The sequence below is a fragment of the Pleurodeles waltl genome, chromosome 7 (assembly GCF_031143425.1).
Source record: "Pleurodeles waltl isolate 20211129_DDA chromosome 7, aPleWal1.hap1.20221129, whole genome shotgun sequence".
Classification (NCBI taxonomy): Eukaryota; Metazoa; Chordata; class Amphibia; order Caudata; family Salamandridae; genus Pleurodeles; species Pleurodeles waltl.
Genome location: NC_090446.1, coordinates 687,654,484 through 687,669,442, shown reverse-complemented (window position 1 = coordinate 687,669,442; position 14,959 = coordinate 687,654,484).

Here is a 14,959-nt window from a genome sequence, read left to right as displayed (position 1 = left end):
TCTCAGCACTGCTGCAACACATTTAATGGGACAATACTGATACTTTTCAGGAACAAACAGGATTCCATATCTCAGTTTAAAGCACTGACTCTAGTACACACCACAAGCGCCAAAAATGGAGATTTTCCTAGCCTTGGTGTCAGAAAGGCTAGATTTTGTTAAAGCCATGGAGGCGAGTATTATGTAGTCTTTTATTGCTTTATTTTCACAGCAGTTTAGCAAGAACTACGTTTCCCAGAAAAAACAAATTTAGAACTATAAAATGATATCACAAAGGAACAACCAATAGGATGTGGGTAACACAATAATTATGTTGACTGCGAAGAACAGCAAGTCCTCTTTTCTTGCTGCTCACAGTCAAGATAAGTAGTTATTTCTCTTTTTCCATATTTTATAATAATGTATTTATATATATAATCAAAGTTTACTGTGGTTCCAAATAAGTTTGAAACACTTACTATTGCGCGCTCTGCTGTTTTTCCTTAATTTTCAGCGCACCTCGTAACAGTCATCATTCTGCTGTTACGAGACACGCCAGAGAGCTGTGCTTTTGTGCCTGCGACCGCTTGCATCGGTCTCTCCTCAAGCTTCCTCTTCGCTCCGGTCGGTGTTTCTTCCAACACGGAGATTTTTTCCTGAATCAACCCAACCCAGGCATGGCTTCTTTGACTCTCCGCCTCACTCCTCTATCGCGGTACGTGTTTTATCTCTTTCATTTACAAAGCCGCTCCCCCTTGAGACCCAAGGGAAGTTAACCCTTAAATTGCTGTTATTGGTTCATTTTCCTCGGCTAGCAGCTCGTTTTAAGAAATTAATCCACTGTTTATTGCTTTTTCATGGAATAAAGGAATAAATATGTTTTAATTAATTTTCCGTAATGTCTGAGGAGTTAAAATCACAAATATCTATAGATAATTTAAAGACTGCATAATATGAACCTTCGGTCTTGTAATAAAACTATCGCACTGAGAGAGTGCAGCTTATATACTTAGAAATTAACATGAACTGTTTATGAACTAATGTGTAATAATGCCGCATAGAAAATGTATTAATGTATTTTGCTAAACATGCGCTTGAAATTTGCCCACGGGGAGTGGCCACCAATATATACAATGACTAATGAAACTGATTAATAATGATGAAAATGTTATGTTAGAGTATGATTATACACTAATAATAAAAGGTTATATGTTAAAGTTCTGCTATTAAATCATTAGGCCTTAGTTAGCATGAGTCGGGCCTAGCTGCCTGGTTTCATATTAAATGTGTTTTTGTAACGTGCAGTGTGCTGACTTGCTGAAGGACATGAACTCGTATTTTTCCAAAGCTAGAAGATGAATGTAACTGTAGTAGATCCGTTCTCATGAAATTCGACTTGCTTAGTGAAACATTCTTGCTGAATGCAACAGTGTAGACTACTCGCAGGTACAAGGTCGCCTGAACCGGTACAGACAATTGAACCACTGACTGAAGATGCAAAAAGGACCACAAGAGTATGAAATCATACCGGACATTCTACCCGCTGAAGACGTCAATCATAAGGACCAATAAACTACATGAGAACTGTTATGGGGTGACAATTTTAATGAAGTCATTGAAACCCTATTGGAGGGACATAGTGGGGTGCTGACCCCAACCAATTAAAACTTAGGGGATTGTACAACAGAAAAGGGATAAAAACCTCTGACACAAGGAACTAAAAAAGAACGGAGAGCCATTTGATTAGAGGAGGGGGAGATGCTGTTGCGAACTTTGCTATGACCCAGACACTTTGTCACTCTGCATAGAGACTTTGCTGTTTGGTTCTTAAAACCATCCTTGCCTTATATTGCCCGTTTACACTTTACCTCCTTATGAGGGAAGTGCCCCTTTACCCGACTTGCTGAATTCCTGGCTGATGGCGAATCAACTGATGTCCTGAGGACGAAGACCGAACCTGTATGCTGACCCAATACGGAGGGTAACTATATGACAATGAAATTGTAATTGTCTGTTTGCTTTTCCTTTCTAGGTACCAACTGCTTCTTTTGACAGAGACCCTAGTTAGATGTTTTCTAAATTGATGTTGCTAAATTGTTTTGCATGAAGCCCAACATGCCAATGCTAATTCGAGGTTAGATGAGGGGTTCACTACGCCGACGCAAATAGACAAATGACTGAATCTATGCTTTGTTGAATAACGTGATAATGATACTCTGCTAAGGATAACCTCTGTTGACGTTGTGCTATATTCTAATATTCGTGATTCTTGCTTTGATGAAATCTTATCAGAGTTGCCATATTGTGACTATGCTAATGTGTTTCTTGGTTTTGAGACTAATAAACTCACTAGTAGAATTGTAATCAATAGGGAATAAACTTCATATAATAGTACAAAACTGGTGTGGTTATTCATGACTGCAAGGTCATGGTGGTTTCTGAGTTTTATTATTGTCTTTGACTAATCTGAATTGTCTTATTATGGTAAATATTGATGACGTTATTGACATATTGATTGACATGCTGATTAGTTATCTCGTCTGAAGGTGTCTTCAATCAGGGTCAAAAGATTCATTGGCCTAAAACGAGTCCCAAAGTGAGTAAATTAATCATAAAGGGACGCGTTAACAGTTCCATAACCAAGCGATCTTTAACATGACAGCAGCAGACAACGCTGTTGCTCTTCTTCAATCGAAACCCGGCTCTTAAATTCCATATGGACCAATTGTACAAGGCATAGTTCTTTCACGCTGACCCTCTGCTCTGATGATTATTAGTGGCTGCGGCATAAGGAGACTCGTCTCGCCCTGGCATAGAAAGGGGCAATGCACGGGCTTCACAACTGCAATTATGCTTTGCAAAATGATCAAGGACAAAGTGCAGTAGAAAGCCAATTACAATACCAGATTCGAATTGATGGGGCGCACTACAAAAAAAACAGAATACGAATATTTATCTTTCAACGTGTATTAAAATTGCCTTTGTAGTCTCGTCAAGTACATCATGGCTCTTGCATGCCTATAATTTGCACTTGTCTTTCAATAATTTGACCTTTAAAAAATGTATATAATCATCACAAAATAGGGTTTTCATGATACCCAGAAAAACAAAATAATATACTCTATTGTGACCTTCCTTCGTGGCCTGCACGAGAGAACATTCAAATAAGTGACCAGATAACGCTAATTGAGTTAGAATGCAATATTAATTCTACTGATAGTAACATTTATGGAGCTCCTTCGATGTAAATTACTGCAGATTGATAAAATCGGCGCCTTTCTTTCCGAGACTGGCCTTGTAGTCTATTCATCCTTCAGTGTCAAGTCCTAAAGTCGCACAATGCAATGAATGCCTTATTGTGTACAATTCATTTACTGGGAACTGAAAAGTTCAAGGTTTCAATAGGTTAAATGGGGTCTCTGCAGGTTCGGACGGCAAACGCAGTGCTTAACTTGAATAATAGGTGCTGGTCAGATGCTGGAGCTTCATCGCCTTATGCCTTTTGTCCACCATACACTTCCTGCCCTTTTATTGCGCTCTTGCCGGTTCTTTTTCATCCCTGCTTTCTCCCTTTGTCACTCTTTTTCTGTCATACTTTTCTTTCATTCTCCATTTTCTGACCTTGCCTCTCTTATTCTGGGTCAAAGTCTAATGATGGAAAAATAAGTCTGCGTCCCCAAAAAAGAGTATCATTGAGCCCCGCCTACTACCACCAGCTCAAATTAAGCACTGTGCAAAGGCAACATGAGATTTGTGCGAAGAAATAAAACGACTGGAAAAAATGAAACATCGTGCAGTGAAAGAAAGAAGAAAATTGAAACATAATATATTGTATTATCCAAAATGTACAACGAAAATAAATAGTTGTTCCATTTCATTTCAACCAATGTAAACAATGAAGGACCTGATTCTCAAAATACTTTGCATCTGTTTATGCATTGCAACAAATCTCAATGCAATATAATTACGAATTACAAAGCAGACTTGTAAATCCAAGGGATAAGGGTTGACAATGGGGTGTCCTAAGCCCCTTGTGATTTGCAGAGGCATGCATGAATGTAATGGTGCCTGGTCTGTTAGTGGATAAAATAAGCTCCAGAAGAGGGTAACCTGGCTCAAGCAAAGAGCAGAACTCAAGGGTTTTGTTAGAAATGGGGTTTCTGATTGGCTAGGGTATGCACCTCAGCCAGGCAGAACTTACCCACTCTAGTCAGGGCAAGGGAGTTACACGTCCAAGATAACCCCTGCTCACCCCCTTGGTAGCTTGGCACGAGCAGTCAGGCTTAACCCGGAGGCAATGTGTAAAGCGTTTGCACAACACACACAACACATGTGACGCAATATCCCCACCACAAAGGAAACACAACACCAGATTATATGAAAATATACTGTATTGTACACAATGTAATTATCAGACCAAACATCACATATCAGTACTATCCTGCTACCTTAGCCGTTGTCTTGTCAGAACGTTACACATTAGTTACTCTGCAAATTAGCAGTAGTCACACATAACACACAGGTTACTCAGTATTCTGCAACATAAGCAGTAGTCAGAACGTTATCACAATAGAACACTTGTCATAAGAATATCATAAAACGCCCGTAGTAGGAACATTAGAAAACATATGGCAAGTTAGGGAAACATATTAGCAAGTCATGCCCATAAAAGGAACATTTGCCCATATATGTAAAAGCATCATCACACATCATAAAACAGGTAGGCAATATATATTAATTCACAAAGAATTTAGTCAGAACTTTAGATTATATATATGGATCCTTTTAGGGGTACCTGGTTTAATGAAGGCACCTCCAGTGCCTATAGAATGATAATTGGGGCCCCCGGCGCTCTGCTGCACAAAACGGGGGCCTCCTGGGAGCATTTGGGACCAAGAGGGTCAGCACACACCCTCTCAGTATTCCTGACAGGCCCCTCCTGGGACCTGTGATCATTGGGGGCCCCCTGGGCCTCAACCGGCCCTCAGGAAGGGGGGGCCAACGTCCACGAGACTAGGGGAGAAGGAGGGTGGCACCATGCACCCCCTCCGATTCTGTAACGGACCCCTCCAGGGGCCCGTGAGTTCTTAGAGTCTCCCCCAGGCCTGTCCTGCCCCTTGGCAGTGGGGGAGGCAACAATTAACAATACTGGCCCGCACGGGCCATGCAAGGAAGCTGGCGGCGCGGGCGAACCTCCAGCGGGGTTCCCACCCCGCCCGCGGCCTCCTTCAGCACCTCCGGAGTGTCGGAGGAGCAGGGGGAGCCTCCGGTGAGGCCTCCCTTCCTCGTCGGAAGGAATCCCAAGGAGCCTGGGGGCGAGGGAGCCTCTGATGAGGCTTCCTTCCCTGCCCAAGGCTCCCGCAGCACTCGGCGACCTGTCCGGCCACTGGAAAGGAGGCAGGCACCAAAGTCGGTGCCTGCCAGTGCCCCGGGGTGCTCTACGGAGCGCGATTCACCCCGGGGGCATGACAGGAGCGCTGGTGCTCCAAAAAGAAATCGATTCTTCTGGTGCCCCTGGGGCACAAAGCAGCGCGCTCACTTGCGCTCGGTGCAACAACTTCCCCCGGGCTGCGGCAGTGATTTCTTTAGCCAGCATCACTGCCAAAGTGGAAGCGCTTTCAAGCGCTAGGAGAATCCCCAAAGGAGCGATTTCCTAAGCGCTAGATTTAGGCATCAAGCAAAGCACCTCTTGTGCTTCAGAGTCACTGCAGGGGTCAGAGGCCACAGCACCCTGCCCCTGGGGAGTCAAGGTTCAGGAAAAGGCCCACAGGTGGTGGGGCCCTAGCAACAGGCCAGAACAAGGGAAAGACAGCAAGTGGCAAGTCCTTTATAGTGACCAAGCAGGTCACAGGTCAGCACATCAGCAGCAGTCCATGGCGGTCCCTGGTAAGTCCTTCCAGCATTTCTGTGTCCAGTTCCATGATGTTCAAAGAGTCTCCCAATTGTGGGGAAAATTCCCCTGTACTTATAGTCAGTTCTTACAGTGTTTTACAATGGTAGGGAGAGGAGGTTCCAGCCAGTTACAACTGGTTCTGGGAGTGCCCCCTCTCTCCTTTCAGCACAGGCTCCAAACATCAATGGGGGGTTAACGACCCTATTGTGTGAGGCCAGGGCACAGCCTTTACAAATGTAGGTGTGCCCCGCCTCTCCCTTCTCTCGCCCAGGAAGACTATTCAGTATGCAGATGCACCTCTGTGACACCTCAACCCTCCCTGTGTACAGGCTGTCTGAAAAGTATGCACAAAGCCCCAACTGTCACTCTGCCCAGACGTGGATTGGAGTCAAGCTGCAAAACACCAGAGTCATAAGCACAGATAAATGCGCACTTTCTAGAAGTGGCATTTCTGTGATAGTAATAAAAAATACACCCACACCAGTAAGCAGCATTTGTTATCACCATCACAACCATACCAAACACGACTACGCTACCCCTCATAAATCAGGCAAAACCCCTTACACATAAGGCAGGGCATTTCTAATGCAATCCTATGAGAAGGCAGCACTCACAGCAGTGAGACACCAAGTTAGGCTGTTTGTCACTACCAGGACAGGTCATGCAATATGGCACATGTCCTGCCTTTCTACATACATGGCACCCTGCCCATAAGGCTAGCTAGGGCGTACCTTAGGGGTGACTTACATGTAGTAAAAGGGGAGTTCTGGGCCTGGCAAGTAAGTTTAGATGTCAGGTCCCTGTGGCAGAAAACTGCGCACACAGGCCCTGCGCTAGCAGGCCTGAAACAGGTTTGAAAGTCTACTTCAGTGGGTGGCGCAAGCAGCGCTGCAGGCCCACTAGTAGTATTTAATTTACAGGCCCTGGGTATAGAGATACCACTGTACAAGGGACTTATAGGTAAATTAAATATGCCAATTAGGTATAATCCAATCACACCAACTTTAGATGGGAGAGCACCTGCACTTTAGCACTGGTCAGCAGTGATAAAGTGCTCAGTGTCCTAGAGCCAACAGCGAGAGGTCAGAAAAACCAGGAGGAAGGAGGCAAAAAGACTGGGGATGACCCTGCGTAAGGCAAAAAGTCCAATAGGTTTCTAGTCATAGGATCAAATCAGGATCTAAAAACTTGGAAACGTATCGGAAGAGAACCACATAAAATATTTCATGGGACTCAAAGAGGAATTCAACTTTCATAAGTCTCAATTCTACCTCTACTTACAACTAAGACGTGTTGCCAAAGTACAAAGTGGAGTTGGCAGCCATTTCTGACTTTAATCCACTGGTGCTCAAACTGTTCATGGAATCCTTGGGCACAAACTGAGTCTCCCAATTCTATAGACCCCTGGTGCTGATCACCCTTGAACTTATGCAAGACCTTATGCTTAGATGGAAGCAAGATTTGGGAGCTGTGCAGGGGGAGTAGTGGACCAAGGACAAGACAGTCCCCCACACTTAGTCCATATCATCACATCCTCACCTGATTCAATTTAAATATCTTCACAAAATTTACTGTACTCTGCAGAGACTGTGAAAGATGGTTAAAAGTCCAAATCCAAATGGTCTTGAATGGAGTTCCACAGTACTCACTTTCAAACATATGGTTTGGTATTGCCCTGCTTGTATAATACTGATCATGAATCCATCCCATCCTGAGAAAGGTGATCTGGTGGTCTATTATCAATCACCCTGTCATAAATTGGGTTACTGGTTGAGGGAGAAGAAACTCTTCTAATGCAACAACAATTCCTCTCAGGGAGAGGGACAAGCAAACTCTAAATTAACCTGTGCTCAGCCCTTAGGTAGCTTGGCACAGAATAGTCATGCTAACTCAGAGGCAGAGAGCAGGGATAAAGGCAATACATTAGACGATATTACAGATGAATTACCCTGGCATGTTATGGATGCTGCAGCCTCCAACACTCATCAATCCAAGGTCAGACAACATTACAAGGGACACCCAGAAGTCCCTTCATTTAATTTCCTGACTGGAAGTGGGAGAAGGCTTACGCCGAGAATATGGGATGTGGTCCCCTTAAAATCGAACTTGAGGTAAGTCACAGCCCGACGCCGAAGAAGAGGCAGGATTTCCCGCGAGGTCGGAGACGGAAGAGACGAGAAGGAAAGAACCAGAGAGGAGCTGGATGTGCTAATGTGAGAACAGTGCTATACGCCCACGGAGAAGTTGATGCTCAGACAGTGCCGCTTGGAAGAAAGATGCCCATATCGGGAGAAGGGGGTGCTGAGAAGCCAGGAGGCCCCAGAAAAAACGCAGCACTCGGCCACGCTCCTGAAAGAGCGTGGCTTTCCCTGGTACAGGCTCATCTCCTGTGGAGACACAGGAGGCAGGTGGGGGAGCAGGAAGGGACGGAGAAGCACAGATCTTCCCATAATTAGCAGCATACCAGTAGAATACTGTTCGCAACAGTCCTTGCATGTTTGAGTCGTTGCATGAGCAATTTGATGGGCTTTCTTTTTATACTGTATTGTTTTTTTTTCTCTTCTCTTTGTAAAAGAAAGATAGAGGGATTTATCATTAATACTGACCTAGTGTGGTCCATGGTGATCTTTTCTTTCTTTTTTTGTGTTGATTGTTAACATTCTCCAGTCACAACAAAAGAATAAGGTGGAGATAAACTTTGCAAATATATTTAAGGGTACTCGGTGATAAGGACAGTGACTTGAAGTTAAAAGTCAGTGTCAATCCCTCACTAATCCAATTCCTTAAAAATAGCTGTATTACAAACCTTCACTTGTCCACTTACATGTGACATTTCTCCTTCCTATGAGAAGTGCGTTCCATCCCGGTGGTTCACGACTTCCTGACAAAAGACAAAGTAGAAGAAGATCACTAGAGGATACACTGTGTCGGAAAAATAACCCTGTCAATAAACATAATACTTAAAACACAGACTGTAGTCAGAGTCATAGTGCCACTTGTGCAACACATGGTGGAGAATACGGGCACTACTCCATTGAAAAAGAATGGAAACCCTAGTAGAGCAACATTGTGCAAGGGCAGAGGAAACTTGAATGGGCCTTGGAACAACAGATGTCATCCACAAAAGTGGATCACAAAATCTTTAGAGATGTAATGAAAGCACAGATAGAGAGTTTCCACAAGGTGGCGGAGGATCAATTCCAACTAAACTCTAACTCTGGAACTCAAAGCACAGCTTCTTTGGGGGCCATTGTAGTGTCACAAAAATATTCCTAGGGGAGGGCCCCAATGCGTTTTTATTGAATTTTGGAAGGGTGACTGCAGCAAAATTGCCCTTCTTCCTCACCACCCTGCGAACAGGAGAAGCACTATTGGCATATCAAATTGTGAACGCCCAGGAAATACCCCTTATGAGGAAATTAAGACGGTTATATTGGACTATTTGGGTATGGTCGCAGAAACCTATCGAGTACATTTCTGAAAGGAAAAAGGTTCACCGGGAGATAACCCCAAGACTCTTTTTCAAACTAAAAATGTCGGCTGATAAATGGTTGAATCCCAGGAATAGCAGTAAGGATGAGGTAATGAATATGATTTACCTGGAGCAGTATCTGGAAGTTCTGCCCTTAACTACACAAAAATGGGTATGGCAGCACACTAATCTTACAGTAAAACCAGGCCATTGAGATGGCCACAACCTTTTTGAGAGCTCAACCCCACTGATACTCCTGGGAAGCAGATCAAAGTCATTGTACTTTACCCACATCTGGGAAAAACAGAAATGTGAAAAAATGACAAAAGCCCCATAGAAATAACCAAACCAAGAACTCTAAAACCTGAGAACCCAACTCAGAAGGGCCCTCAATACTTCAAGTGCGTGGAATGGGGTCATATTGCCCATTTCTGTCCCAGCAAGAAGGCGGGGTAGGAACCCATGGAAACTGCAACTACATCAACACCACCTCCCTGCTTGAGAACCTTGGACTAAAGCAACTGGTCACCTCGCCAACACACATTGCTGGACACACACTTGATGCCATATTTTCCACCAACAACAACATCACCATCGATAACACCTCCACGCTTCACTGGACTCATCATCACCACACCGACCATCCACCTCTGCACACTCTGAGCCCCAAGCAGAAAATGGAACCAAATCAATGAGGAACAGCTCATCAACACCCTCAGCAAGGCTCCCCTACCCCTCACCACAGATCTCATCACAGAACTTCCACCAATGGATCTCTGAATGCGCCAATACATCAGCACCTCTCCGAAAGACCTTAGCTAAACACCACCTCAAGAAGGGCAGCTAGTCTCCCAAGCACTCCAGGACTCCAGGCACACCTGCAGATGGCTAGAGAAAAGATGGAGAAACAGCAAGTCCCCAGAAGACTTTGAGGCCTTTAAAGGTGCCATCAAATCCCACCACCACCTCATCAGAGCCACCTGGAAAGCCACCCTGAAGGACCATATCGGCACCACCATACACAACACCAAAGAGCTCTTCGCATGGTCAAAGAGTTCGCCAAACCCCAATCGGAAACGGCAAACATCCCTCCATCTCAGGACCTCTGCTACAAACTAGCCAACTTCTTCCACCGAAAAATCAAAGACATATATGACAGCTTGAGACCCCAAGACCCTCTGAGCCCTTCAACAACCCCCCAGCTCTGACCCTCCAAATCATCACAGATCCTGCACCACTGGACCACACTCACCACAGACGAGATCCGCTATATCATGAGCAGCATCCACTCCAGAGCCCCTACAGACTCCTTTCCTCACCACATTTTAAACAAGGCCATCACCTCCATCATACCTGAGCTCTGCCACACCCTCAACTGTTCCATAGGTAGAGCTACCTTTCCAGAGGACTAGAAGCATGATTAGATCCACCCACTCCTGAAGAAACCCTCAGCCGACCCCCTGGACCTTAAGAACTACCGCCCTATAGCTCTGGTGCCTTTCCCAGCCAAGGACATTGAAAGGGCTATCAACATACAGCTCCATAAGCACATCGAGGATAACAACATCCTGGACATCTCCCAATCTGATTTCAGGAGCAACCACAGCACGGAGACTTCCCTCCTCACCGCAACAGATAACATCTCTTCGCTCCTCGACCCCGGCAATACAGCAGCCCTCATCCTACTGGACCTGTTAGCCACCTTCAACACGGTTTCGCACCACTGCTCCAGACTCCACACAGCTGGCATCTGCGGAACTGCCCTACAATGGATACGCTCCTTCCTGTCCTGAGCCCCACTCTCTTCAATATCTACCTGGCCCGGTTGGCATCCATCATCAGGAACCACGGGCTGGACATTGTTTCCTGAGAGCCTCATCCTGGGACTCTCCACATCAGCCTGGGAAGACTCCTGGTGGCCAACCACCCTCGGCACTCCCCCACCCCAACAAACCACGCACGTACCCTTGGTTTCATCCTGCATTCATCACTCACCATGACCCGCCAAGTCAACTCAGTTCCATCCTCCTGGTTTCACACACTCTGACTTCTACGGAAGATCTACAAATGGATCCCAAAGGACTGCAGCAGAACCATAACCCATGCCCTGGTTACCAGCAGACTTGACTATGGCACCACCCTCTACACCAGCTCCCCCTGAAGAACCTGAAGCAACTACAGTGTTGCATAGGCTCTCATTATTCCAATGAGACTACTGGATTTTGAGCAGCAAGATCATCCACGGTGGGGGAGACTGAGTCTGACCCACTGTGGGTGACACCTGTTGCCCTAAATCCGGGTTTTACTCCAGCTAAGTAGCAGTGCCTCATCTCTACCAGAAGATAGGGATGATTGGGCAGCCGAGCGCATGACATATTAGGCTTCTCTGGGAAGTCGTGGTCACTCAGGTCGCATCGGGTTCTCTCATTCACAATTAAGTCTCATACATAAATGACAATAAGAAGCAGTATAAGTTTTAATGGCTCGTTTAATAAAATGACTGCATTTTAGATAGCAAACCATGAGCTGCAATAACCAGGACGACACAACATGACAATATTAAAATGGTGACGAGGAGAGTGAAGCATAAGAATAACACTATCATACTGTATTGTCACTAGGATTGATGGACTATTTCCTATCTAAATCATAATCTGAGCACAGCATGTTAAGCTCTAATTCTGCCTTTCAGGTTCCCCTGGGAGGACATCAACCCTCATACCTGAGCAAAGGCCTGTGGTCTGCGTTAGCATCTGCAGCGAAGCATTCAGCATACAGTCGTGGTTCCCTGGCTGGAATCTCCCTCTTAACGTGTAATGGGACTAGGAAGTGTTTTTATAATAACACAGCTGATGTTCTAAGAAAATGACCCTGCGTAAGGATGTGTATTTTCTACGAATCTTGGAGACTAAACTTCTACCATGTTCACCGGCAATGTACCAAACTGTAGCCTTGACTGAAGCACAAAGTGATCAAGAATGTCTTGTTTGAGAACACAGTGCTGGGCTAAGCAAAAACAGTTAGATAGATGAAAATAAAACAAGACCGTAAAACTGGTTATTGTAAAAATAACAATGTGAAGCCGAATAGAATATATCTAGGTCAAAGTGCACAGCGACCTAGTGTGTTAAACTAACGTGCATGAAGCTATATCTATAATGGCTACACAACAACAGCACATCCAAAACACCTCTGCTAGACTCATCCTGGACATTCCCCGCCACAAACACATAACCAATCACCTAACAGACTCCACTGGCTTCCTGTTGAGAAAAGAATCAACTTCATACTCCTCATCCATGCATACAAGGCCCTCACGACCTAGGACACCCCTATCTCAACTACTGCATCACCTTCTACTCCACGCTCTCCACTCCACTCAACTGACCTCTCCGCTCCACTCAACAGGCACTAGCCACATCTACCCCACATACGGAAGACCTAGGCTAGAAGAAGATCCTTCGCCTACCTTGTGACAAAGAGCTGGAACGACTGCCCCCTGAACCTCAGGCAGTAACCATTGTTACCTCAATTTAGGAAGGACCTTAAAACCTGGCTCTTCAACTGAAGCACAGAGGACGAAGTGCCTCAGCGTCTTGAGACCCTTGCGGGTGAGTAGTTTCACTCTATAAATCCTGATTTGATTTGATTTGAAATGAATTACGCCCCTCGCTCCATCCTGTATACTCAAAAGCAGGGACATTGCTTTTATGTAAGTCTACAAATCAATGAGAAATGGGTTACAGGTCTTTTGGATTGTGGGTATAAACAGTCTGTAATACAGAGCAATCTGATTCACCCCACCCAAATCCTTCCGGGTCGAGTTGTGAGCATTCGGTGTGAACATGGTGATGTTAAAACCTGCCCAGTAGCTCACTTTGTGGTAACAACTGTGAAAGGTCAAATACTAGACATAGAAGTAGGGATTCTCTGTAAGCTCCCTGAGAGAATAATCCTAGTCAGCAATAACCCTGAATTCCCCCAAAAAAATTTGGCCACACTAAACCAAGATGAACAAGGCAGGGAAACCCTAGAGAAAGCCTTCCCATGAATGCCCGACTCACCACAGAACCCTGGGAGTGTGATAGGATTTTCAGACATATACTCAAGTCACTGATGCTACATTACAAAACGCTTAGTAGGAGGCACTTGTCAATGAAACCAACCCACGGCCTTCTATTCTCAGTTCATTATAAAAAAAGGGCTGTTGTAAAGAGCAGGGAAAGCTGGAGAATGTCCCCAATTGTCAGTGCCCCACAAATTTAGGGAGAAAATTATGTTCTTTGCTCAACCCCATTTGCTAGTGTGACATACTGGAACCCAGAAAACAACCCAAGCAATATTACGTCATTTTTACTGGCCAGGTATTTATTCTACAGTAAAAAAGTATTGTCAGAAATGTGAGGTGTGCCAGAGGAAAAATCCATATTGTCATCCTCCTCCCCCTCCAAACCCTCACAATCATAGGAAAGCCTTTTGAGCAGGTTGGAATGGATCTAATGGAGCTGCTTCCAAAATCCAGTAAGGGGAACCACTACATATTGGTTATCGTGGACTATTTAACTCGATATCCAGCGGCCATACCTTTGAGGTTCCCTACAAACAAAAACATAGCTCAGATAATGGTAGAGGTCTTCGCTTGAGTGGACTTCCCCAAATATATCCTTACAGAGCAGGGGACACCCTTTGTTCCCCAACTTATGAGGCAGGTGTGTAGGCTGTTGAAAATGAACCACATTAAGACATTCGTATGCCATCCACAGATGGGCAGCCTGGTAGAAAGGTACAATGGCTCCCTAAAGCTTACCTTAAAAAAGATTTTAACCGGTGAAGATATAAATTGGGACCAACTCCTACCACTGGCACCATACGTTATTAGGGGTCAGGTGCAGAGTAGCTTGGGATGTTCCTCTTTTGAACTACTGTATGGCAGGAAGTCATGTAGTCTCATTGAGATGACATAAGAAGTATGGGGAAAAGGATACCGGAGAGGAAGCCGGTGGGTTACTAGACTATGCAAAACAGTTAAGGGCCCGAATAGGCAAACTCCAGGACTTAGTCCATAACAACCAGAATAAAAATCATATCAGACAGAAAACCGTCTCTGACAAAGGAAAGAAGCGGCGTAGCTATCTGGTGGATGACTGTGTGCTGGTCTTACTTCATACTTCCCATAAAAAGTTGAAGTCGGAATGGAAGGGGTCTTATAAAATAATTGCTAAAATAGACAAGGTCACCTATCACCTCCAAATGTCCCCCAGTAAGGAACAAAATTACCACATGAATGTTCTAAAAAATGGTTGGGTCCTTGACAATAAAAGTGTAACCAGCCGTACTCCCTTGAAACTGTTACCTATTAACGAGGTCTTAACAGACTCCTGTCTGTCCTTCTACCCTTTGCCCCTCTGTTTTCTGATGTTCTCAGGCAAACACATTCAGCTCAGCATGCCATCCCAACTCATGAAAGAGTTTTTTTAAACAAAAAACAGATAGGATTCCTGTCACACGAAGGGAGGCAGTACAGAAGGAAACGGAGATTATGTACAAATGGGGGTGATAAAACCATCACACAGTAATTGATCATCTCCCATTGTGTTAGTACAAAAGACCGATGG